General features: G+C 37.6%; 1 long non-coding RNA gene across 1 annotated transcript in view; it reads right to left on the bottom strand.

The window, feature by feature from the left end:
- The window catches only part of LOC134662852 (uncharacterized), a 93,270-nt gene that overhangs the window by 10,634 nt on the left and 55,030 nt on the right, over positions 1 to 27,606 (bottom strand). Inside the window, exon 2 of the long non-coding RNA XR_010098085.1 lies at positions 27,407 to 27,560. This is a non-coding gene — a long non-coding RNA (uncharacterized LOC134662852). The remainder of the gene's footprint in view (positions 1 to 27,406; positions 27,561 to 27,606) is intronic.

The following is a 27,606-nucleotide window of genomic DNA, read 5'->3' as shown; positions in this document are numbered from 1 at the left end:
AAGAAACTGATGTGACTAGTTGTAGCAATAATTCCCTATGAAGTAATAATTCCCATAGCCATACCACTCCCTTTTGTAACGTCTACGTTTAAGGCTGCATTTCCATCATTGATGCGTAACGAGGGATGTGTTTGTTAAGAACCAATAGAATCACTACACGCTAAGCAAGGATAGGTAAATAAAGTGATTCTATTGGTTCTTACCAAACACATCCCTCGCTACGCATTCTCCCACGTCTCTGGTGGAAACGCCGCCTAAGGCTGCTTGTATACGTCCAGCATTTTCACCGGACAATTGTCCGTGTTAGGCGACGATGTCTTGTTTTCTTGGGTGTAGCTATCGAGAGCCACATACAAAACTGGACGTAGCAAAAATGCGTACCTAGTCTATTTGAGGTGATCTACGCCTTCGTTAACAAAATGAGCCATTTAAGCTTAGTCGGCGGTTTCTTTGAGACAGTTTTAATATTTATTGCTTCTGGATTTTCAGTGAGTGATGGGGTCAAAGGTTTAGCTTCATAATATTAATACAGCCCCGGGTTAATGACATAAATGATGACAAATGGTAGGCCGAGGCGAATTGGAAAAAACTAAAAAAAGTGTTATTAAGTACCTATGTAAAATATTGTCAGACGGCGTTACATAGTACTTATGGGAATAATAATAATGTTGGTGGATGATTAAAAAGTCACTTTTAATCAAAGAAAATTATATATTTTCCATTAAAACTTAATTATTTTACAGAGCTATGTTAACAGTGGGAGTTGTTGAGAAAGAAGAGTCGATGAATGGATACAGGTATAAAACCATTCGGTCTTAAATATGGTTGCGTTCAGAAACAATAATAAAACGTCCCTAGTAAATTCATCATTCAGAGACAATTTCAATATGGCGGTTTGTTTACATAGATAGCAAGTTCCATAGAATGACACTTTACTGAAAAACACTTCTCAAAAATGAGCGTTTCTTTTATTTTTTGCTATTTTTATACATATATTGTGACCTTTTTTGTAACTTTTGTGTTATTTCTACTCATAATCACGAGCTCTTTCGATCCTAATGGGATTAAAAAATGTCCCAAGTTGTTTACTATTGTGTTACCATTTCTCTATGTACTTTGTATGGTGGTAACAAAAAGGAAAGTTTGTAAAATGTTTGGAAATTTTAGGACATTTTTTTCTCCTATAAGGATGAAAAGGGCTCGCTGAAATTAATTTCAGTCAGCAGAATTTTTTGTCGCGTCATGCCAGTTATACAGCCCCCCCCCCCCCTCTCCACGCCACGCACGTCTCATGCTAATGCAAGTCTTTATGAAAAACGCCGCGCGTGCCGACACGCCACGTGCTCGAGTGGGCATTCAATATCTCCGCTTAAGCTTAGGTACTTACTCTTTAACTTATGTTTGATCCGTACTGAAAGCGATACCGATGTATAAATAGGTATAAATGGGGGTTCACAGAAAAAAATGGTACCAATTACTTTTGTTCGAACATCTACTTTTGATGGGTTATTTAGACTCAGAATCACGAGTACCTACTATTGAATGAGACAAAGAACACATTTTTTTTCTTAAAACTGGTTTTTTGAAAAAAAAGTAAATGGTACTTACACTTTTAAGTGATAATGCCCAGATACACTATATATAGTGTGTGAATTCAATACGTGTGATAAATTAAACCAGATATAGAAAGTATCCGTATAATCATGAATTAAGTAAGAAGTTTTTAGGGTTCCGTACCTCAAAAGGAAAAAAACGGAACCTTTATAGGATCACTCGTGCGTCTGTCTGTCCGTCCGTCTGTCACAGCCTATTTTCTCCGAAACTACTGGACCAATTAAGTTGAAATTTTTTAAGTTACACTTCGTTATGACCACGGAATTATTTTTTTATTTACCGGACAGCAATGTACCTACTGCAAATATAACGAGACATACATAACATAGGTATAACATGACATTACTTGTTGGCAGTTACTTCAAAAATCTCGTATCTTGTAATTTGTCTGTTGCTTTAAATTGCGGGCTGAATTATTTTGTATGGTTAATATTTTCATTGTATTTCAATAGACAGATAGAATAGATAGATAGAGATTTAGATTTATAAATATACTTCTTAGGTCCTATACTAACTACCGTTTAAATATTCGCCCGTATTGAATTTACACACTGTATAGTTATGTGCTCCAAGACAATTAACAACGCACGTCTAATACAATTAACAGTACAAACAATACCGCGGTATGACCCTGGTTTATATTAATTTGTATCAAAGGTCCCTAGGGTAAAGGTGCCTATGCCAGATTAACTATTCGCTTTACAGGTTCAGGGCACGATCAAAGTGTCAGCGTTCAAACGGCTGCATAATTACAGAGGTCTATGGAGTTATTCCGATGGGACACAGTGAATCAGGCGTTTAAACCAGCCTTGTAGAATACTTACTTTTGAGTGTTGGTAAAATATCCTTAATTGTTAAGCGTTTAAATAAATGCCCGCAGCATAATTACTGAGGTTATTATATTGAGATATTGTACATGTGTACTGGGACACAGTGAAACAGAACCAAATTTTTTTATGTTTCAGACGACCCTATTACTAAGACTCCGCTGTCCGTCCGTCTGTCTGTCTGTCACCAGGCTGTATCTCATGACCCGTGATAGCTAGACAGTTGAAATTTTCACAGATGTATTTCTGTTGCCGCTATAATAACAAATACTAAACTACTATTACTACTACTAAGTGGGCGAGTCCGACTCGCACTTGTCCGTTTTTTTTTTTGTTTTTATATTGCTTTGTGGCTAACTGGTTCGCTTAAGGCTAAGCGATCGATTCTCCAAAACTCTGTAAGCGATTGAAATAAGATGGTGGCGGTCACAGCGAGTCTCAGGGTTGATTGTTCGAGCCTATGTTTGAATTGATTGTACATTAATGTACATTCATGTTATGAAGCCGTTAACGACTAGGTTAGTGGCGAGACACTCCTGACTTCGGGCAAACTCGGTTCCGTTCGGCTCAGCATTGCTCCGAGCTCCGAGCAGTTATTAGGGTTGACACAACTTGACGTCCCTTTGCGTGCACGACCACAGATAAGATAATGACTTGAATTTTGACAACCCTAAATAGCCGAAAGGGATAGTGCCATAAGTTAGAAAGGGATATCATGATTCGACCCTGAATCGCTGTCAAACTTCGGTTTTGTAGGAAGTGTCCTTTCTGGACGGTAGTTAGGTATAACCTATTCTGTGACTAGGCACTATAAATACCTATAGCTGAATAGTTAGACCATTCAGAGGGTTAAGCTAGATTTACGAATAATGTTTGTTACAGTACCGTCACGCTCCGTGATTAATTAACAATCCTGGGTGGTGACTGTACAAATAGGCTTTAAAAAGCAAAAGCTCATTTGATTCATTAGTTTACACACCTAAGAGTTATTTATTTTATTTTAAAATTTAATTCAGGCAAGGTGGTCATGGGCCATTTTATTTAAAGTTGTCCCATACACTTTTTTTTTTTCAAAATTGGGATTTTTTTATGTTAGCTCTTTTGATCCTAATAGGAGAAAAAAAGTCTCCCAAAATTTACATTTTTCGATCTATCCATTCCTTGTGGTAGAAGAGCCCGCCCCAAAATTTCTAACCGACTTGATCTTGATACGCGAAGCGCTGGTGGCCTAGCAGTAAGAGCGTGCGACTTGCAATCCGGAGGTCGCGGGTTCGAACCCCGGCTCGTACCAATGAGTTTTTCGGAACTTATGTACGATATATCATTTGATATTTACCAGTCGCTTTTCGCTGAAGGAAAACATCGTGAGGAAACCGGACAAATCCCAATACGGGCCTAATAGTTTACCCTCTGGGTTGGAAGGTCAGATGGCAGTCGCTTTCGTAAAAACTAGTGCCCACGCCAATTACTGGGATTAGTTGCCAAGCGGACCCCAGGCCGTGGCAAAATGCCGGGACAACGCGAGGAAGAAGAAGAGACTTGATCTTGATACCACGATGAAATGCACAATGGTTTCCCATAAAAGTGATGTTAAGTCCTTGATGATGACTTTTTTTATCCTATTAGGATAGAAAGAGCTCGTGATTCTGAGTAGAAATAACATAGAAATTAACAAATTAAAAAAAAATGTGTAGGGGACAACTATAAATAAAATGGCCCTCTGAATACATCTACATGTAAGCTTTGTATACCGACACCTAAAGCACGAAATTTGGCAAATAAATATATGAAGCAAGCCGGAAAACAAAGACAAAGACCAAGAAAGGCAGCATTCGGGCAAACTGCCATCAGCTTAGAAACTCAGATGAAGGCACCTGGGAAAAGCTAGACCATTCATAGGACATAGCTGGATGCAGAAGCAAATACAACCGGCCAAGTGCGAGTCGGACTCGCGCACGATGGGTTTCGTACTTACCATTTCTAAAAAAAACACCGGCCAAGTGCGAGTTGGACTCGCGTTCCAAGGGTTCCGTACATTAAGTCCGACTCACGCTTGACTGTACATTTTTAATAGGTTTTCCTGTCATCTAAGGTAAAGAACTATTTTTTAGGGTTCCGTACCCAAAGGGTAAAAACGGGACCCTATTACTAAGACTCCGCTGTCCGTCCGTCTGTCACCAGGCTATATCTCACGAACCGTGATAGTTGAAATTTTCACAGATGATGTATTTCTGTTGCCGCTATAACAACAAATACTAAAAACAGAATAAAATAAAGATTTAAGTGGGGCTCCCATACAACAAACGTGATTTTTGACCGAAGTTAGGCAACGTCGGGCGGGGTCAGTAAGTAAGTAAGTAAGTAAAGTAAATACACTTTATTGCACCACAAAGAAAAATACAATAACAGATTTACAGTGTAAATAAAGGTAGCAACAGGCGGTCTTATCGCTGTAAGCGATCTCTTCCAGACAACCTTGGGGTAGTACTTGGATGGGTGACCGTTTTTTTGCTTGTTTTGCTCTATTCTTTGTTGCTGGTGCGGAACCCTCCGTGCGCGAGTCCGACTCGCACTTGGCCGGTTTTTTTGTATTTTTTTGTTCAAAATTTTAGACCCAGTAGTTTCTGAGACAAAGGGGGAAATGGTCGGACAGACAGACACACGCACGAGTGATCCTATAAGGGTTATATTTTTCCTTTTGAGGTACGGAACCCTAAAAACAGCAAAAAAATCACGTTTGCGGTAAGGGAGCCCGATTTTAATATTTATTTTATTTGTTTTTAGTATTTGTTGTTATAGCGGCAACAATACATCATCTGCATCAATACAAAATTTCAACTGCCTATAAGCTAACACGGTTCATGAGTTATAGCCTGGTGACAGACGGACGGACAGCGGAGTCTTAGTAATAGGATCTCGTTTATACGCTTCGGGTACGGAACCCTAAAAATGCCGCGGTAATAAAAAAGTATTTTTCGGCCCTCCTGTATATAACAGGACCCTTACATTCAATTTACGTTGTCTTTTGCTAAGGTAATCCCTGCCGTAGACTCATTACTTGGGGAATTGGAGATAATGCGACGTCTACATATTAAGGGAACCTATGAAGATAACGTGTTTAGAACTTAAGGCTAGGCGCACATTGGATACGAAAGGTAATAAACTTAAAACTAGGGCTGAGCGGCCAAGCCTGATAAATCGAGATATTTTTAGGGTTCCGTATATCAAAAGGAAAAAACGGAACCCTTATAGGATCACTCGTGCATCTGTCTGTCTCTCCGACCATTACCGACGACATTAGGGGGGGGGGGGGGGCTATAGGTAGATGACAGGAAAAGAAAACCTATTAGAAATGTGCAGTCAAGCGTGAGTCGGACTTAATGTACGAAACCCTTGGAATGCGAGTCCGACTCGCACTTAGCCGGTTTTTTCATTTAAATAAGAACCCCACGTGTGTCACATATAGTTTTAATTTCAAAAACCCTTTTACTCGAGTTATCGAAAATATTAAATAGTTAAGGTTTTAAGTAACAAAAAAAGGTCGAACCTTTTTTTGCTTGATTAAAGCATGAAACTTGGCACAGTTGTTCCTTATATCAAAATAAGCCGATTAAGATCGGTAGCCCGAGGGACCCCCCGCTTAAGCCCGAGAGGGGGGGGGATCAAGTAGCGCCCCGCCCGGCTTCATTCTAAAAATTCTAACAGGCCCCGTTTAGCTAATAGGTCATATTTGGTATCAATTTCGGATAAATAAATAACGTAGAATTCATTTCTGGTATAAAAAAATTGCAATTTGTTGAAAAAAAAATTAAAAAAACACAAAAAATCTAATTTTTCAAGTGTAATTTTTGTTTTTTATTTATTGTCAAAATTAAACTGCTTGGTTTTTCTACATACAAAAAATATGACAATAAAGCCTATTTAATGCAGATTTTAAAAACATAACTTTTACTAACCTTTATGAAAAAGAAATTGCATTAAAAAAACATATATCGTCCCGCGCCGGTGAATATCTTGTTACCGACATAGGCATCGATATAGACAACATCCGAAGTACACACTCTGGAGACCGACTAAATGTGTTGTTTATTATTGTAGATCATATATTAAAGATAGAAAGGCGTACATAATATTTGATTAGAAAAAAAATGTGTCGTTCAGTGAAAAAAGGGACCTTGGAAAAATTTATCATAGAGCCTCTCTTTTGTATAGAAGCATAGTTAATTCCAACTACTCCATGGACTCCATGGTCCCTGTTCTCAATGAATAAGAAGTAAACTGTAAGTATTATTTAATCTACTTACTTATTACATTATAGAATAATTTGCCAGTAACTGGCCGCTTTAATAACTAGCCGCTCTAAACTAAAAATGAATTATATTCACCTATAAACAGAATTCATTTTAGTATAAGGTTCCAAAAACTGGCCAGCTTTCAATAACTGGCCACTGGCTAGCCTAAAATGATTTTTTGGTTTTGGGTGGCCAGTTACTAAAAGTGGCCAGTTACTGGCGAATTACCCTACCACACTTTAATTTTGCGTCTTGTGTCGTAATACAGTTCCTTCCCCAGACACATAAATGCGTACATTTCATCATTCATGTAGTTGCATCGCGTTTTTTATTCCGGTTCGCATTTACTTCTGGTCAGTTCCAACCATATTCTGACCAAAGCAGGTGTCAGACCAGTGTCGAACCCGTCGTCTGCTTCTTGCTTCCATTCCCAAGAAGTCTGACGGACTGAGCAAGTTTGACGACGAACTAACGTCTGAACTGAACCTAAACATCAACCCCTCGGTACACTGCGCGTAATAGGGCATTTATATGGCTCCCTTTTGTTAGAAGTAGGTATACATTATGGAATTTAATAATAAAATAACTTAGCAGTGACTTAATCTCATAGAACAGGTATAACATTATACAACTCTTCATTTCAATATCCCGGTGTAACTTGCCTTCTTCAATATTGCACTTATTACCGATCATATAATAACATTTTAGTATTTTAGGGGAATGCTTTTAGCCACTGCTATTGCTCCATCTTGTAAGGGCTTGAATCCTTGTAGTGGTTTGGTTGAACTCTGAACAGATTCCATGCTTCGAATTCACTTTTTCTCCCCTTTCCACTGAATCCTCGAAACAGGGCTAAGACTTCCGCTCTTTTAGGGTAAATAAAAGATAGTTTACTTAGCTTATAGAATAGATAATTTTATTAGCTTAAAATATAATTCCCTGACCTGGATGCAATGGTGTGTCATGTGATATAATTGTGTTTTCCACTGTGTCAACGTGAGCCCACAATTCCTGTAGTTGGGGAAATATTCGTACGCATGAATCTAGTCTAGCTGCTATGACTACGTTCGTGTCTACTGTGCGTATCAATACCTTGCAATGACTGTTTTACAGCATCTGCAACTAGGGCCATCATATTAAATGAATCGGACTTTTCATGGTTCTTGGACTATTCGGAATCTCACGAGGAACATTACTTGTGACATGTTTCTCTACACAATTTCGCGATGGCATAAATAAGGACTTTTAACTCTTCGAAGTTTTGTCAACACAGTGTCTCAAAATGATTTACCTAGTGGTAAAGAAATGAGTTTCACTAAAAGATCAGTGGTTATAAGTGAAGCTTACCGTCATGGTAAATTAAACTCTAATTTATTTCTATCGGGCCCTGAAAAACCAGGAGTCGTACTCGTATTCCAAGCATTATCTCGATCGACCTTGTAATACTGTAAGCTCAATAAGACTTGTGATGTGGGTACTACGTGATATATATCATATATATTTGATACATACACTCAAAACATCCATAGGTAATTCAGGAACAAGTATTCACGATAAACAGACAAATAAATGCCTTCTAGAATTTGAACCCGGGTTCCCCATTTAATATAAGGTGTATAAAAGTGAGATCTAAGCATGGACCCTTTTTAGCCTGGCCGATACAAGGATTCAAGCTCCTACAGGATGGAGCAATAGCAGTAAATAAATAGCATTCGCCAAAACTTTATTATACCTTTATATGATGATAGGTGAAATAACCTTGTAAAGCAAAGTAAAGTAATACTTACAGATAAAGCCGTTGCTAAATAATTAAAAAATGCCCGAAATAATTCTTTACATGAATCGACTACTGAAATAGAAGCAGCCTTATCAGGATAGGATTATATGTTTGGGGTCAGACTTTAGTTCCTCTTTAAACTTGCTCCTAGTCCGTCTTCTTGGGAATGAAAGCAAGGAGCAGACGACTGTTTCCAAACTGTTCTGACAACCCTGCTGTGGCCAGAATATGGTTGAAACTTACATATATACGTGAATGACGAAATGTACCCATTCATGTGTCGGGGGAAGGAACTGTATTAATACACAAGACGCAAAATTTAAGTGTGGTATAATGTAATAAGCAGGTATATTAAAGAATACTTACAGTTTACTTCTTATTAATTGAGAACAGGGACCATGGAGTCCATGGAGTGGTTGGCATTAACTAACTACGAGTATGCTTCTATACAAACACGAGGCTGGCTGTGATAATATTTTTAAGGTCCCTTTTTCACTGAACGACACATTAAAAAAAATTGTACGCTTTTCTATCTTTATAATAGAATCTACAACAATAAACAATACATTTAATCGGTCTCCAGAGTGTGCACTTCGGATGTTGTCTATATCAATGCCGATGTCGGTAAAAAGATATTCACCGGCGCGAGACGATATAAGTTTTTTTATGCAATTTCCTTTTAATAAAGGTTAGTAAAAGTTATGTTTTTAAAATCTGTATTAAATAGGCTTTATTGTCATATTTTTTGTATGTAGAAAAACTAAGCAGTTTAATTTTGACAATAAATAAAAAACAAAAATTACACTTGAAAAATTAGATATTTTGTGTTTTTTTATTTTTTTTTCAACAAATTGCAATTTTTTATACCAGAAATGAATTCTACGTTATTTATTTATCCGAAATTGATACCAAATATGACCTATTAGCTAAACGGGGCCTGTTAGAATTTTTAGAATGAAGCCGGGCGGGGCGCTACTTGACCCCCCCCCCTCTCGGGCTTAAGCGGGGGGTCCCTCGGGCTACCGATCTTAATCGGCTTATTTTGATATAAGGAACAACTGTGCCAAGTTTCATGCTTTAATCAAGCAAAAAAAGGTCATTTCACTTAACACCCTCACTAAAATGCATGCTGAAAACGTTGAAAGCAAAGACGTAGCTTGATTTGAACTTTTTAAAAAATTTGCGAAAGATACGATTTGGATCCAATGATTTATAACTCAAGATAGGTTATAGGCGTTCCAAAATTGAAGCGCTTACCTTGTGACAAATTGGACAAGTTGCCTTTAGTCGCGGCTGGACAAGCGAGAAATGTGCACGTGCTAACGAGCTCCCGCACACCGAATGAGAAAAAGACGAGCTTATGTTTAACAACGAGTGTGACAAAGATGGATGGAATGAAAAAACTAATCAAAAATAAAAGATTTCTTCGTAGGCACAGAAATAAATATGGAAGTATTTTTTGTACTCCTCAAGTATGAGTATAACCTATCTATGGTTATATAATATCATTGTTTGGATCGAGTCAGTGTCCAAAGACTCCAAAGTGATGGTGTTGTTTTAAGAAACGTCACTTTTTTTCTTTTTTTTTTATGTTAAACTGACATTGGCTCTAGACACACCTGATGGAAAGTGAAGACAGAGCCTAAGATGGAGCTCACCGGTTTATTAATAGCCTATTCACTCTAGCTTTAAAGAGACCGAGGTCATATTTCTCAGGGAATACGGATGACGGGAGCGCATTCCATTCCTTAGCCGTCCTTACCAAAAAAGACGAGGCAAATCGTTTTGTGCGGACAAATGGGATGTTAACCACGAACGGGTGCATTCGCTCCCCGCGCCTGGACGTCCGATGATGGAAAGGGGAAGGTGGAATCAGGTCATGCAGCTCTTGTGCGCATTCTCCAGAATGTATCCGATAGAACACCGATAGACATGCGACTCGTCGGCGATGATCGAGGCTCTGTAACTTTGATTTGACAGCTGGGTCATCGCCTAAAAGTCTATGAGCCCGGCGCTCTATTGAGTCCAGGGCCGCCAGCTGATACTTGGCGGAACCGTCCCAAAGGTGGCAGCAGTATTCCATGCACGAGCGGACCTGTGCTTGGTATAGGGAGAGAAGCTGATTCGGCGTGAAGTACCGCCTCACCTTAAATAGGACACCAAGTTTCTTGGCAGCAGTTTTAGCCCTGGACTCAATAGTCGACCCGAAGTTTAGGTTGGGTTTTAGACTTAGACCAAGAAGCTCAAGATGGTTGGTCACGGGAAGGGACACATTCTGGAAAGTGGGAGCCAAGGTGAACTGGCTCCGTTTTGCGGTGAACTTTAACCTCTAGCCGCCCATACGTCAAACCTTGCCAAGCAAAATGAAATTTTATTTTGTCAACACAAAGTTCAAATTAGAATGGAAAAGGAGACCTTTTTATAGGTCTCTGGGAGGGTAGAGGATAACACTGATCCATGTTGTATCTTTAGCAAATTTTTGACGCAAGTATCTTAAAGTTCGAATCAGGGCCGTTACTAAGTAAAATTCGTACGTACCTGCAATAATATGTCACACAACGAAGGCCGCAAATATATCTGACACGATCTTATTTGTAGAGCCATACGAGCGTGTCACAAACAAAAACGTCAGTTTTGACACTGACATATCCGATCCATATCGTATCTGTAGCAAATTTTTGTCGTATCTCCAAATTGGAATCAGACGGCCTAGGTAGGTATCATTCCCTACGGAGCGTTAGAGATTGGCATGCCAGGCCGTTTATTTATTGAGTAAAACTCGTAGGAAAACATATGCACTGTGTGACTTGGCCGTAGGCCTAAGGTACACTAAACTTATAAGTAAGGACAAAGCCATTGGTTAGAATGAGATAATGATATTCATCTCTCATTCTATAGTATAGCTGTGTCCGTACGTACGTAAGTAAACCTTATAAGCAGGGGTCGGACAAAAAGTGCGGATGACGTCAAACCACTTATAGGATGATTTCAAATAGTATTTTTGATTTTCATAAACAATTATCACTTATCATTTATCAACCTCTTTATTAAACGATATCGCCACTTGAAATGAGTAAGTACGTTTTTGACTGACACATTGTCAATCAGATGAACAATAAATTGACTTCGTTATTGTTTAGCTATTGTATCTTCACGATTATATTTAGCTACAATTTATATTTACTAATGTATAAGAAAACGCTCTAAAATGTCATCTTTACTCGAATATTGTGGCAAGTTTCGTGAAATTTATTTTATTCACTACATCACCCTACCACCTGTATTATTAATTCCATAGATTTATTTACGATTATTTTGTTACTTCATTAATACCCCTTTGTTACTACATGTCACACGGAAGTTTAAATACAAACTCAAACATCATCCTGTGTGCAAGATTACGTCATTTTTACGTCATACGCACTTTTTGTCCGACCCCTGCTTATAAGTGCATCTTAGGCCCGACATACACTTGTACGTTTTACTAAAGTAAGTAGGGACAAAGCCATTCGTTAGAATGAGATAATGATATTCATCTCTCATTCTGTAGTATAGCTGTGTCCCTACTTACGTAAGTAAAACTTACAAGTGTATCTTAGGCCCGAGATACACTTGTAAGTTTTAAGTAGGTACTTACGTAATTAGGGACAAAGCCATTTGTTAGAATGAGATAATGATATTCATTTCTAATTCTGTAGTATAGCTGTGTCCATACTTACGTAAGTAGAACTACAAGTGTATCTAAGGCCTTAGCTCGGTCGCTTATTATCTTCGAGGTTCGAGTTCTTTTTTTGTATTTTCCGAAGGATCCCTGTTTTGAATCCTTTCTTTTGTTAGTAGGATAATGGATTTAGCGCGGGCTCAATGTAACGCTGTTTCAATTCAAGATAGCCGTTTATTTCATAATAGTTATTTACGATACAAGTGCGAATTTCAAATAATATTGGTATAGACTCTGTGCAGATGTTCGCAATTTGCAGGCATCTTTCTTCGTCACTCTAATTACGCCTTCATGGGAGTAAAAGAGAAAGATCCCCACAATTTGCGAATTTCGGTTTTGGCGGTAAACCCTCAGACTACCTATAGTTTGTAGCTTTCTAACAGACCCCGAAGGGTAATCCTTTGTCTATTGTAAAGTAAAACCGCACTTGCTACTTACCTGCAAAAAAAATGCCTTGGCCGTTAAAACCGGTTATTGAATTACAACTCTATGGAGATTGCAATAAGGTTCAAAATCAACTAATGGGGAAACATCTAAGAATTCAGTGTGGTCTTTACCGTTACTGAGTGCCGGCAAGTCGAACGCTACTAAACCAGTCTAAAATGTAGCATCAAGATGCGTAACAAAGGTGCGTTATCGGAGAGCGCACTTACACTGGTTTTTTGAGCGTTGGACTAGCCCGCGCTTAGGTGCCAATTAGAATTACGCACGAACCAGGTAAGGGCAGGGATGGATTACGATTGAAACATTTGGATGGATTTATGATAAATATGTATTTATTTGAAACAAACATTTTTTTTAAATAAGCAGTTAAATAATAACATTAGGTATATAAGAGTAGGTAATAATCATGATAAAATGTTCAAATGGGGTGTATTATTTCAATCCTATTTTTGAGATCATTATTTTCGGAGCAACGCCTCGCCTTTACTGGTCGAGGGCGTATAAAATCTTAATTAATATTCTATATATGAAATATAAATTATTAACCAAGCAATTTGTAATGAATTAATGAATAAAGCTTTATTAAATTCCATACAGATTGAAGAAAAAAGTTGATGGACTCCCCGAGATTGATAAACCTTCGGGACGGTTACTTAAACAAAATTGAAGAATACCGACAGCAAGGAAAACCTGTTTTTAGGGTTCCGTAGCCAAATGGCAAAAAACGGAACCCTTATATATTCGTCATGTCTGTCTGTCTGTCCGTCTGTCTGTCCGTCTGTCTGTCCGTCTGTCTGTCCGTCTGTCTGTCCGTCCGTATGTCACAGCCACTTTTCTCCGAAACTATAAGGACTATACTGTTGAAACTTGGTAAGTAGATGTATTCTGTGAACCGGATTAAGATTTTCACACAAAAATAGAAAAAAAACAATAAATTTTTGGGGTTCCCCATACTTCGAACTGAAACTCAAAAATTTTTTTTTCATCAAACCCATACGTGTGGGGTATCTATGGATAGGTCTTCAAAAATGATATTGAGGTTTCTAATATCATTTTTTTCTAAACTGAATAGTTTGCGCGAGAGACACTTCCAAAGTGGTAAAATGTGTGTCCCCCCCCCCCCTGTAACTTCTAAAATAAGAGAATGATAAAACTAAAAAAAATATATGATGTACATTACCATGTAATCTTCCACCGAAAATTAGTTTGAACGAGATCTAGTAAGTAGTTTTTTTTTATACGTCATAAATCGCCTAAATACGGAACCCTTCATGGGCGAGTCCGACTCGCACTTGGCCGCTTTTTTATTTAGATGAAACGTTTGAGTTATAATCACTTATATTATAATTATTCGGGAGGAGTAACATTTATCACTACAATAATATTTCATAAACTTTATCACATTCTGCAAAACACTCCAATTCCGCCCTTAAAAGGACTACATACTGACCCAATTAAAACAAGACATAACGTTAAACATTTCGCAAATAGACAAAACAAACTCCATATTCACTCACGCAACTCCTCTTGCCAAACTACCGACCCTTATTACAACGGAATACGGTAGGGATTTACGCGTTTTTGAGGATGTACGAGGTTACCAACAGCAATAATTTCTTTTGCTTATTCGGGGCGAATTTTGAATTTCGAATTCGACCGTTAATTTATGCGTAATAACCGCGAGTTCCTATTATAACAGTACTTTGTTTGAATTACTAATAAAGATTTATATTTGGAATTCGAATGTTGCTATTTACATTTTCACCGGGTTTTGTTTTTCAATTACCTATCGTATTGTTCGTGTCGTAGTCAGATCGTATAATCCGCCGTATTACATTAGGGCTAGCCGTTTACAAAAACAGGGGCGTTTTGAAATGCGTCGGTTCGACGATTAGCCGGATTGTCATTGCGATACGTTCTTCAATAAGGCGGCCTACGTTTAGCCGCATCGTATCTACTATTTAGATTGTAGAGTGACCAGTTCTTTCAGTCGCTTACGAACCGGAGTTTTACAATGTTTGCAATTTAATTTATTTTTACCATAGTCCCACCGCACTACATGTGTTTCTTTTCCAAAACATTTCCTTCACAACTTAAATAGACGGAGCCCCGCAAGCGGGGCTCCTATTTCTGGGCGGTTTGCCCTTCGGTCATCTGAAGCTACCTAACGAACCTAACCTACTTACCTATACCTACGCTTTTTTCCCCAAAGTGTAATGTTTTCACGGACGTCTCACTAAATCAAAAGGTAGGTAGGTAGGTTAGGTTCGTTAGGTAGCTTCAGATGCCCGAAGGGCAAACCGCTCAGAAATAGGAGCCCCGCGAAGCGGTCTAGTTAAGTTGCAAAGGAAATGTTTTTTGAAAAGAAACAGTCCGACGAAATCCAGATTTGATGGACACCCCAGCGTTTTTCATAGTTTGTTGTTGTTATGTCAGGCAGCGCCACGAGTGTTAAAAATGGGAACTAAAAACTGTCAAAGCGGCGGCTAATGACTCGCTGTATTACATTACGGCTAGCCGTGTTGAAGAACGTATGGCGCCGAATACATTCCGGCGGATTCTCATTCAGCCGCATTCAATCCGGCTAATCGTTAAACCGCCGCATTTCAAAACGCCCCTGTTTTTGAAAACGGCTAGCCGTAATATAATACGGCGGATTATACGATCTGACTGCGACATTTGTATTACTTTTGAAAAACGGGTCGGGATTATTTGGGTATATAAAGGGATTGTCGATATAGGACTTGACGTGAATTACTATAGGGTAGGTGCGATAGTTTTCGTCCAGTTCTAGTTTTCGTCCACTTGAGGAAATTTGAATTTATAAACCTACATTGCTGCATAAATTTGTACGTATTGCAATCCTTAATGTCAAAACAATATTACATAAAGCGGGAGCGGCTTTTTGGGGGCGAGTTCGTGTGACAATTAAAGCTTTTAATATATATATATATAATATACGTAACTTACAATATGAATGTCTTATGTTTTACTAAGTCCTAAGCACCACACTATTGATTAATGTATAGGTGCGTAATATACATGTACGTACCTATTTATCGTGTAATATCACAATAGACATGATTGAACTGACATTATTCTGGATAATTGCTTCTGTAAACAGACCCAGAGACATAATTGATGTGATTGTCTAGAGAAACAAATAGGGTTATTGCGCTAGTATCCGTCTATGCTCTAGTTTTAGTCCACTTGACAGATTAGCAAATAATACATTTGATTTTTAATCTTCTTAGTAGAAAATTCGCTAGTGCGAAAAATATTTTTTATGCAGATATATATATTGATTGGGCATTAAGGATTGCAATAAGTCCAAATTTGTTCAGCAATGTAGGTTTATATTCAAATTATGTCAAGTGGACGAAAACTAGAGCTGGACGAAAACTAACGAACCTACCCTATAGGAATTATAATTATTACATATTACAATTATATACCTGTAATTTTATAGATAGCATCTTATTAGAGTTAAGGATGACTCACGCTAGACCGGGCCGTGCCCGGGCCGGAGCTTCTGGAGCTTCATTTTCTATGGAAAGCACCACGTGATCGTCGATCAGCCATAAAGAATTCCTTGAAATTTACTATAAATCCGCCTAACAAATGATACAGTAGAAATATTTACCGTTTTTCCAATTGTAGGTATCTCTGTTTGGCCCTAGGCTTGACTGGTAGAGAATGCCATTTGGCATTAAGTCCGCCATTTGTGCTGCTCTTTTGACCTAAAAAACATGTAAAATATAATACACAATATTTGTAAAACAAAAAAAACATATTTCCCGCACTGATTGCAACACAAAGGATATCGTCACACAAACAAGCGCAGATATTGTTTTGAATATTTAAAAATTCAAGTGAATTTCCCACTGTGTAACATACAAAGGCGGAGCGATTCGGATTTTTAAGTATGTTATACTGATTTGATTTTTCGTTATTGATACCGAAATTTTGATCATTCCGGGATACCGGTATTGAACATGATAGATTTAAAAATTCGGAGTTTTATTAAAAACGGGATGTAATCAGGGATGTTGCGAACATCCGCATCCGCATCCGCAACCGCGGAACATCCGCATTATTTTCAACATCCGCATCCGCATCCGCATCCGCATAAAATCGATGCGGAGCTTATGCGGATGCGGATGTTGAACAAGTCGGTACAGGAACGTCTTAGCGGCGGCGTAAGTGCTAGGTAATTTCGTCATTACCTATAACGAAATCGTCTAGATCCAGAAAAGTCGGCGAAGTTACTGTTTATTAAATATAACGCACCTATATTCTTGCTCAAATACTAAACGTTTGGTTTTTTTCATAAAAAAATACTAAAAATGTAATATTTGACGTTTTCTAAGTACCTAATCTTGACATCCGCATCCGCATCCGCATCCGCGGATGTGAGCCATTAAAAATCCGCATCCGCATCCGCATCCGCGGATGTCAAAAAATCTGCATCCGCAACATCCCTGGATGTAATAACCGGACAAGTGCGAGTCGGACTCGCCCACCGAGGGTTGTTATAGTTATAGCGGCAACAGAAATACATCATCTCTGAAAATTTCAACTGTTTAGCTATCACGGTTCATAAGATACAGCCTGGTGACAGACAGACGGAGGGACAGTGGAGTTTTAGTAATAGGGTCCGGCTTTGGGTACAAAACCCTAAAAAGGCTAATTCAAAAACCATATATATGTCATAGCTTGTAAAGGCAGTGGATAATCATTTCATTTTTATTCATGAACATAAAATAAAGTATTTTTATTGGTTCTTAGGGTAGGTATTTTGATATGCTGTATTAGCGAATATCGTTCCCTTGATCATCCTCCTAGGGTTTAAAGTTCTAATACAAGTAAAAATTACCTGCAATTAAATTGGAATCATTATTGAATGGAGCAGAGTTGCTTTTGTTTTGTTTGATTTTAAAAGGAAACGAACTCAATTCTATTTTTTTAAACCATTAATTCAAAATTAACTAACACATTTTCTTGTATGGTGGACCGCTAGAAATGATTGCTGTCAGGCCAATGCATAATTATAATTTTACAAAAAATAATAATTTCAATATTAAATCAAGAACAAATTTTTAAACCTGAACGCCGCATCTTCTGCACCAAATATCACAGCTTTGTCATTGCTGGCCGCTCCCTCAAATTATGGAGCGAGCATAAAGAGTGACCAGCAAGAGTCTTTTATACAATTTTTCCAGTTGTGTTTTTGTCAATGCTTACTTTGATATTTTATTTTCGTATTTGAGATTTTGCTAGTGGGAAAAAAAGGGGCTGGTGGCCTAGCGGTAAGAGCATGCGACTTTCAATCCAGAGGTCGCGGGTTCGAACCCGGCTCGTACCAATGAATTTCTCCCTCTGGGTTGTAAGGTCAGATGGCAGTCGCTTTCGTAAAAACTATGCCTACGCCAATTCCTAGGATTAGTTGCCAAGCGGACCCCAGGCTCCCATGAGCCGTGGCAAAATGCCGGGACAACACGAGGAAGGTGGTGATCATATTGGAGATTTATTTTATCTAGCAGATACGTCTGCAAGCGATACTACTCTTCCGTACCTAAAGGGTAAAAACGGGACCTTGTTACTAAGACTCCGCTGCTCTGTCTGTTCGCCCGTCCGTCTATCTGTAACCAGGCTGTAACTCACGAACCGTGATAGCTAGGTAGTTGAAATTTTAACAGATGGTGTATTTCTATTGCCGCTATAACAACAAATACTGAAAATAGAATATAATAAATATTTATTAAGTAGGGCTTCCATACAACAAACGTGATTTATTTGCTGTTTTTAGGGTTCCGTAGCCAAATGGCAAAAAACGGAACCCTTATAGATTCGTCATGTCTGTCTGTCTGTCTGTCTGTCTGTCTGTCTGTCTGTCCGTCTGTCCGTCTGTCCGTCTGTCCGTCTGTCTGTCCGTCCGTATGTCACAGCCACTTTCGAAAGAAACTATAAGAACTATACTGTTGAAACTTGGTAAGTAGATGTATTCTGTGAACCGCATTAAGATTTTCACACAAAAATAGAAAAAAAACAAAAAATTTTTGGGGTTCCCCATACTTCGAACTGAAACTCAAAAATTTTTTTTTCATCAAACCCATACGTGTGGGGTATCTATGGATAGGTCTTCAAAAATGATATTGAGGTTTCTAATATCATTTTTTTCCAAACTGAATAGTTTGCGCGAGAGACACTTCCAAAGTGGTAAAATGTGTGTCCCCCCCCCCCCCTGTAACTTCTAAAATAAGAGAATGATAAAACTAAAAAAAATATATGATGTACATTACCATGTAAACTTCCACCGAAAATTGGTTTGAACGAGATCTAGTAAGTAGTTTTTTTTTATACGTCATAAATCGCCTAAATACGGAACCCTTCATGGGCGAGTCCGACTCGCACTTGGCCGCTTTTTTGGTTAATGGTACGGCTACGGAAGCCTTTGTGCGCGAGTCCAACTCGCACTTGGCCAGTTTTTTAATTACAGAGAACATGAAAAAACCTACCGTTTCGGCAAAAAAATGATTCGGACTTTTCGCGCGGCATCTCGAATCCCCAATCTTGGTTAAATATTCCATTCTGGACACCCTCTACTGCTCGTATTACTTATTCTGTCCTAAAAGATAAACACCCCATAAAAATAATAACTGTCAAACAAAACTATTTCCCATTACATTTGTCGAAAGCTTTTTTTAGAAAAAAAAAACCCCTCATTTATTTCAATCGGACCTAATGACTCGGAATAATAGTCCTTTGTGTCAACCAGATTAGGGGAGGTTGGGCCAAACAGCTTTTTAGGGAAAGGTGGATCTTAAGTAATTACGCTTTGAGGAAGCTCTTTCAATATCGGCGCTCGATATTGGTCAAAGATATATACGGGGTGAGACTACCCTTGTTACAACGGCGAAGTGCATGTGTAAGTAAATAAACAAATATTATAGGATAATTTTACACATATCGACCTAGTCCTACAGTAAGGTCCTAATAAGGATCAAAAGAGCTCGTGATTTTGAGTAGAAATAATATAAAAATTCTAGAATCTAAAAAAAAGTGTATATACAACGTTGAATAAAATTTTCCTTTTGTCTACAATTCCACATGACATGCGTGTGTTTAAAAAAGGACGCTTATTTTATCGAATGGATCGTCATCCTTAATATGCCTACTATACTTACTGGTTTGGTACTAGAGTCAGACCAAGAAAAGTCTGCAGCGATATTAATAGCCCACGCAGTCAAGTGTTATTTATACCTCATAATAATTTCATAGAAGTTTGACGTTTAAAATAACACTTGCACTTCCTGGGCTCTCAAAATCACTGCAGACTTTTCTTGGTCTAACTCATAGTTTCTGTTGCAAGATATATAAATAAGTAAGTACAAATAAATTAGGAGTAATTGTTTTACATACACAAGAGCCCGTACGATGAGTCACTCACAGTGTCAAAACTGACATAAACGCTTTCGAGAACGTAATTTACTTTCTATACATTGTTGCAGAATGGAGTTTTACTCTGTATATCAACATTAAAAAAGTTGTCCTGTCAACTGTCTTCTTGGAAAATTATATCTTTCGTTTAATACGTACATTTTGTGTTTTAATTCATTTATTTACTTATTTGGACCTCAAGGCCCAAGACTTGCCTTTAACATGGTCCATAGGTTGCTGGGTCATATCCGGCTCGCTTGCACTAATATGCGAGTACGAGCGAGATGCATAGAAAGTAAATTACGTTCTCGATGACGTTTATGTCGGTGCCAAACTGGTGGTAGTGGTAAAGGTGTAGGGCTGATAATATCGGTGGGTGAATATGACGTCTAATAAAATATATGTCAGTGACGTTGGGTATATCGAGCATATGGAGTAATGAATTATTTATATAACTTACGAGAAAAGATCGCGGACATTTTTTGATGGCTTTATTGGGATTTGCTTGTGAATAGATGAAAACAAAATTGCCTTTCCTGTTAACAATATTTTTTTGTTGTTTTCTTATTACGTAGGTATACAAACTGATAAGTATCTAAGTCAAGTCTTATTAATATAGTTTTTATTATACTCATTTAAAAATAACTATCAAATAAAAAAATAAAAAAATAACAAATACCTCAAATACCAAAAAGCTTCCATCATTTTGGAAAAGAGCTGCTCATCAAACTGCTGGATCGATTTCTATTAAACATAGCTCCAACCAACGCAAGGAACGTCTTGGGTGAGACTTGAACTCACGGCTTCTGGGTCCCCTTGACCCATATGGTGGGAAGATTTGCTGGCTATGGATGAGGTTTTGGTGGCTCAGATGGCAGAGCGCTGGAGTATCTATCCAGAGGCCGTGAGTTCACCCGAGACAGTAATTTTTCCCCTTTTAAATATAACGCCCTTCTTTTTACGTGAGAGGTTTAAAACACAAATCAAAATATCTAATTATAAAATAATTTCATTTATACCCTAGTTGTATATGGTGGAATATTTATTTGTCTTAGTTTAATTTGTGCCAGACTTGTTGATTTTCGATTCCAATATATGTAATATATTATGCAGGGAGTAAATTGAACTGTACTATCTCACTTTAACTAATTAAAATTGGAAGCGATTGATGCAAATAGTGAGGGGACGATTGTAAGAATATTCTCGATTTCAGAGAATGGCGTTGTTCAATTATTCATAAACGTCTGCTAAGTTAATCAGCTGATGATCGTCGTTTGTCCCTCTCTATGGCATAGCAACAGATAGGGACAAACGACGATCATCAACTGATTAAGTTAGCAGCCGTTTATGAATAACGCCGTAAGGATTTAATTTCCCATTAAGACGAAAGGGGACGACCGCCTCGAAACCGGTTTTCCATACAAACGTAGTCCCCATTTTCCTCTCTGGATATTAACATTATAAATGTTTTAACACAATTTGATGTAGGTATTATAATCATTTCTATGTATAATCGGCACCGAGAACCAGTATTTTGCGCCATGAGTTGTTGTTTTGTCAACAAACCATAGAAGCGGAGCGTGAGTCTCGCGACCTAAACGCGTAAGCGCCATGAATTTGACGGCGCTTACGATGTTTTGGTCGCGTGGAACAGGTTGCGATTGCGACAATTTCATTGTTTGGTATAACTTCTCTATAGTAATAATAGTACATTACTTACATACCAGGGAGGTGAATCCGTGAATGCTCCAGATCGCAGGTGTTTGTGACCCGAACCGAAGGTGAGGGCCATAAATATGCGATCTGGGGCTTTACGAATTACCGCCCGTGGTTTGTCTAAACTTTTACGTCTTGCCTTGGCCAGGAAGTGAGATTTTCTCATCGCGTAGCAGGGGAGAAAATCCCACTTACGGACCTAGGGTGACGTAAATGTAATAACATCTCAATTATTGTGTGACTGTCGATCGATGCACGGCGCAACACTAACAAACAAACATAGTAAACAACATGATTGAACTGAAATCAAACCACATTGTTCGATAATCGAAATTGCTATCGTCTGTATATAAACATATATATTATTATAAACAAAATAGAAATACATTATTAGCATACTTTGGCATATATATATATATACTTACCTAGAGATTTTACAATTCAAAAGATCTCAAATATCAAAAGTGTAACCAAAATCAAAATGATGTCAAGTGTCATTAAAAATATTATATCAGAAATAATATTGGATTGCGTCATTTATTTGCTTATAACATTCCATTATATTCCAAGATATATCTCCTGAATACATTGCGGTTAACCCTAGGTTAGTGGGATGGTGCAAGTGGCGCTAACATTAGTTTAGCATTAGCATTAGTAACATTAGTAACAGTAAATATTGTGAGCCAACGTTTCTCTTTTTATCTCATTGTCGATCTTCCGACGCAATTAGGGTTTGCAATCCGGATCCGAAATGTATCGAATTATCCGGATCTGTATCCGCGGATATTCCCATACATTTGTCCTGAAAACCCTAGACCCATTAAACAACCAGATCACCATTCACGAACCTTTCCACCCCAGCAGCCATCGCTAATCGAAATTGCTTCACAAACAAAGCACAAATACAGAGACAAGTCATTAATACAGACATCCAACCATTCAAGGTCGCGATCCTCATTAAAGATATAAATGGCATCAGTTTGTGCGGTCTCGGTTACATTAATGTTGAATATAACTTTGATTAAGTTTACAACAACTCCATTAGGTATAAGTGAACTAAGTTTATGTCTGTGATATTTAGCTTTATTATGAGGCACGAGCAAAATAGATGTCTGTGATATATCTCTAGCCTAGGGGGGTCAAAACCTTTCGGGAAAGCCGGCGTCTCTTCTGTGGCCATTACAAAAGTTAAAGTTAAATAAAAGCCATTACAAAAATAAAACAAAGTCGCTTCCCGCTTCTGGTCTGTCCCCATGTATGCATAGATCTTTAAAATTACGCAGGTCGCTAGTTATACAAATTTTAAGATGTAGAAGTTTGTACAGTTAAGGTAAAAATATAAATGCATATAACCTAAAGTGTCATTCAATAGAACTTGCTAACTATGTAAACAAAAGTTACTAGTAAATTTACATTCAGTGTCAATTTTAGTATGGCGGTTTGCTTACATAGTTAGCAAGTTCTATTGAATGACACTTTACTTAAAAAATAAAAATATGTCCCTAGTTCAGTGGTGGGCAAACTTTTTTCAAGGGGGGCCAGAAAATTACAAAAAATCGGCGGAGGGCCGAAACTGCAGAAAAAATACATTTTGATTTGAAACAGTGACGTTGCGAGCCATAAGTACCTATACTAATTATTTCGAAGGACCGGCAGCGGGCCGGATAAAATTCTTGCGCGGGCCGGAGCTGGTCCGCGGGCCGTACTTTGTCCACCACTGCCCTAGTTCCTAATTGGCTGACATAAGAGCTGTATAGCTCATAGAACATATTTTTGAGTAAAATGTGTGCACCCATGCCACCCATATTTTTACACTTGACTATACGAGGGGCGTTCAATAAAAAGTGAGAATGAGTATGTTATATACAACTTTTATTAAATGTTATTTTATTTTTCGACATAGTCACCTTTTAGCATAATACACTTAGTATATCTTTTTTCTAAACTTAATATTCCATTTCTAAAAAAGGTTTTATCTTGAGTACTTAAAAAATCTTGTACTGCAGCGACTACCGCGTCGTCGTCTTCAAATTTCTTGCCTCTTAGGTATTTCTTCAATCTCGGAAATAGGTAGAAATCACTAGGGGCGAGGTCTGGTGAATACGGAGGATGCTTAAGGATATCGAACCCAGCATCACGTATTGCAGCCATTGCAACGGCGGACTTGTGTGCCGGTGCATTGTCCTGATGGAACAACACAATTTTCGATAGTTTACCTCGCCGTTTTTCACGGATCTCATTGCGCAATGTTGCTATTTGTTTGGCATATAAAGAGCCCGTAATAGTGGCTCCATGCTCGAGATACTCAATCACTACGACCCCTTTACCATCCCAAAAAACAGAGCCCATGACCTTATCGGCAGATGGGCCCACCTTGAATTTCTTCGGAGTTGGAGATGATGGCCTTTTCCATGTCATAGACTGCAGTTTCGTTTCAGGGTCGTAATGATGGAGCCATGTTTCGTCCATTGTTATAAATCGCGCCAAAAAAAGTTCCCGGTCTTGCTGTATCAGGTCCAAAGCTTCTTGACAAATCTCGACTCTAGTTTGTTTTTGCGTGTCAGTAAGCATTCTGGGTACCCAACGTGCTGATACCTTTTTCATACCCAAGCGTTCATGTAAAATATTATGCACGCTCCCCGTTGAAATCTTTACATTTTCAGCAATAAAACGAACCGTGACACGACGATCCGCCAAAACTAAGTTTTCGACTTTTTTCACAATTTCTTCAGTTACTGCTGTAGTAGGGCGTCCGGAGCGGGGGTCATCCATGGTCGATGTTCTTCCACGTCTAAATTCGGCGCACCAACGTGTAACTGTCGAATACGGAGGAGCATTAGACCTTAAAGTGTCCCGTAAATCTAAATTGACTTGGTCCGTAGAAAAATTTTTCAAACACAAGTATTTAATAACGGCGCGCAGTTCAATTTTCTCCATTTTCGCTAACGTACTCAACAGCATCGCAAAGAAATCGCCGTATTTTTTTTTAAAACAAAAGACAGTTAGTTTTTTTTTCATGGCAATCAGCTAGTAGTAGATTAGCTTTACCGGCCAGTATTTACTTTCCTAATATTTAAAGAGTTTGCATCTCATTCTCATTATATATTGAACGCCCCTCGTACACGCCTATAAGGAGGGAAGTAATGTTACATAGGTACTTATAACATGAACTTAGCCCGTATAAGCTTACAGTCGGAACCGGTTTTTTGCAATAATTTCGAAATAACCATATTTTTTCGAATTATTTTATACTCGAAATGTAGAATTCATTGTGCTTTTAGGTTACGACTTCGTATTAGATTGCCCAATTAGAAATGAAATAATTGGCAAAAAACGAAAAATACCGTTTTCGTTCCCATACAAAAAATACCGGTATCTAATCCCTGGAGACAAACAGCTACAAACAGCAACCCATTCACGATATGGCGCATCTAACCAGTTATTTCCTCGTCTCTGACCAATACAAACAAGAAACAATACATAAAGATAATAATCTGATACTGAGCAGTTTAATTAAAGATAAAGTACGGTTCGACCCTTCTTGAAGGAAATATATTGTTTCTTTAGCTATTTTTATTTTATTAATGAGTTTCATGGGTAGTATTTTAATCTTGATGAAAGGACTTTCCTCTAGAATAATGTCCTGTACGAAACGCTTGTGCATTTGGGCAATGGGGTCCCTTTGTTTCCTGTATTGTTTGTCATATTTCACTATTTATATTGTCATATTTCATATTTCACTATATATATATATTTCACTAGCTCCATTATTTACCAATGAGTGCATTATTAGGAAAAATTAAATCAGTTTTGTGCCCATTTATTATGTATCAATGAATTTAATATTAATCCTATAAGAGTAAATTGTGACATATTTTTAAAAATGAAAATAGTAATATTTATTTTATTTTATTTTATTTTGATCTTCTTATATAGGTACTCTTATATCCTAATTTAGTCTGTAGAAATCGATCTCATTTAAATTATTATCATTATTGTATTTAGAAGACTTTGACATTGACATTGTTGCTAATTCCATAATTATTCGGTATTGTACATATAATTTAAGTTTTGATGTAATCCGATTTTATTTTATTGAATTTACTGCAGTTAATGCATGTTAGACACTAAGTAATGTAACGCCAATTAGCACGTAAGGTTTATCTGTAAGTGCTGATTGATTGAATTGAATAAATGAAATGAAATATTATCATTAGTCATAAAACTGAAACCGTTAATTTTTCGTAAGATTATCCTATAGATAGGTTAGGTTTGCTTTATGGCAATCCTAAAAAGTGACGCGTTTCTGAACCAAATGAATGACTAAAGAAAATGCGGGCAAACAATACATTTATGACTTAAAACTATTTGGGAAACAATAATAGAGACCCTTGTGCAATGTATGGCTAACCTATGGGTAACCTTAACCAAATACGTAAAGCTTGAGAATATAGGATGATTCAGAAGGCGTGGACAGGATCAAGCCTTCGCAATCAGCAATTTATTAAGTGGATTGCGGGTCACTTCTGGATGAGATTAGCTCCGGACCGATAAGTGGGCGATAAGGGTCTGATAATATACGAGTATATGGTGATGAAAGCGTGACAAGGGTGGGAGGTGGGTTCCTTAAAATCGAGACTTTATATGTCGTAATATATGGATTGTATATGTCGAAATTTAGCTGAAACGCACAATTTTTATATATACGACATATAAAGCTGAAAGCTGAAACTTTCAGCTAAATTTGCACTGATTCGAACAGAACAAAGCTAAGGATTATTATAAACTTCATTATTTCATAGAAATTTACATTAATGATGACATTACTACACTTTGCCATGGAAAATCTTGGTCCAACTCTAGGTGCTATCCTCGTATTGTGTTAATCTGTAATTTAATCACAAATAAAACGAAATGCCCACTTAAACCGATCGAGGACTATAGATATTAATTAAAGGGAATTTTAATTAAATACAGAAACGTAGCACTCATCTTTGATAATTACGGGTAACAAACAGATTTAATTTTATTTATATTCTAGTAGGTAGTAGGTACATCATAAAATATTGGATTTTTTAGGTAATAAGTGATATTTTACGGGTCTCTATTGTTTCTCAAAAAGTTTTAAGTCATAATGTATTGTTTGCCCGCATTTTCGTTAGTCTTAATTCATTTCGTTCAGAAACGACTTACTTTTCAGGATTGCCATAAAATAAAACCTAACCTATCTATAGGATATCATTACGAAAATCCTGAAAAGTTATCGGTTTCAGTTAATGACTAATGATAATAATGACAAACAATACATTATGTCTTAAAACTTTATGGGAAACAAATGGATCCCGATATTTTATCGCTTGGTGTCAACATTGAACTATTATAACTACGTATAGAACCGGCACAGAGAACCAGTAGGTAAGTATTTTGCGCTATGAGTTGCTTTGACAACAAACCATAGAAGCGGAGCGTGAATCTCGCGACCTAAACGCGTAAGCGCCATGAATTTTGCGGCGCTTACGACGTTTTGGTCGCTTGTTATCATTCTCTTATTTTAGAAGTTACAGGAGGGACACACATTTTACCATTTTGGAAGTGTCTCTCGCGCAAACTATTCAGTTTAGAAAAAAAATGATATTAGGAACCTCAATATCATTTTTGAAGACCTATCCATAGATACCCCACACGTATGGGTTTGATGAAAAAAATTTTTTTGAGTTTCAGTTCTAATTCTAAGTATGGGGAACCCTCAAAATTTATTGTTTTTTTTTTTCTATT

The sequence above is a fragment of the Cydia amplana genome, chromosome 3 (assembly GCF_948474715.1).
Source record: "Cydia amplana chromosome 3, ilCydAmpl1.1, whole genome shotgun sequence".
NCBI classification, from domain to species: Eukaryota; Metazoa; Arthropoda; class Insecta; order Lepidoptera; family Tortricidae; genus Cydia; species Cydia amplana.
This window is presented reverse-complemented; position numbering and strand designations above follow the sequence as displayed.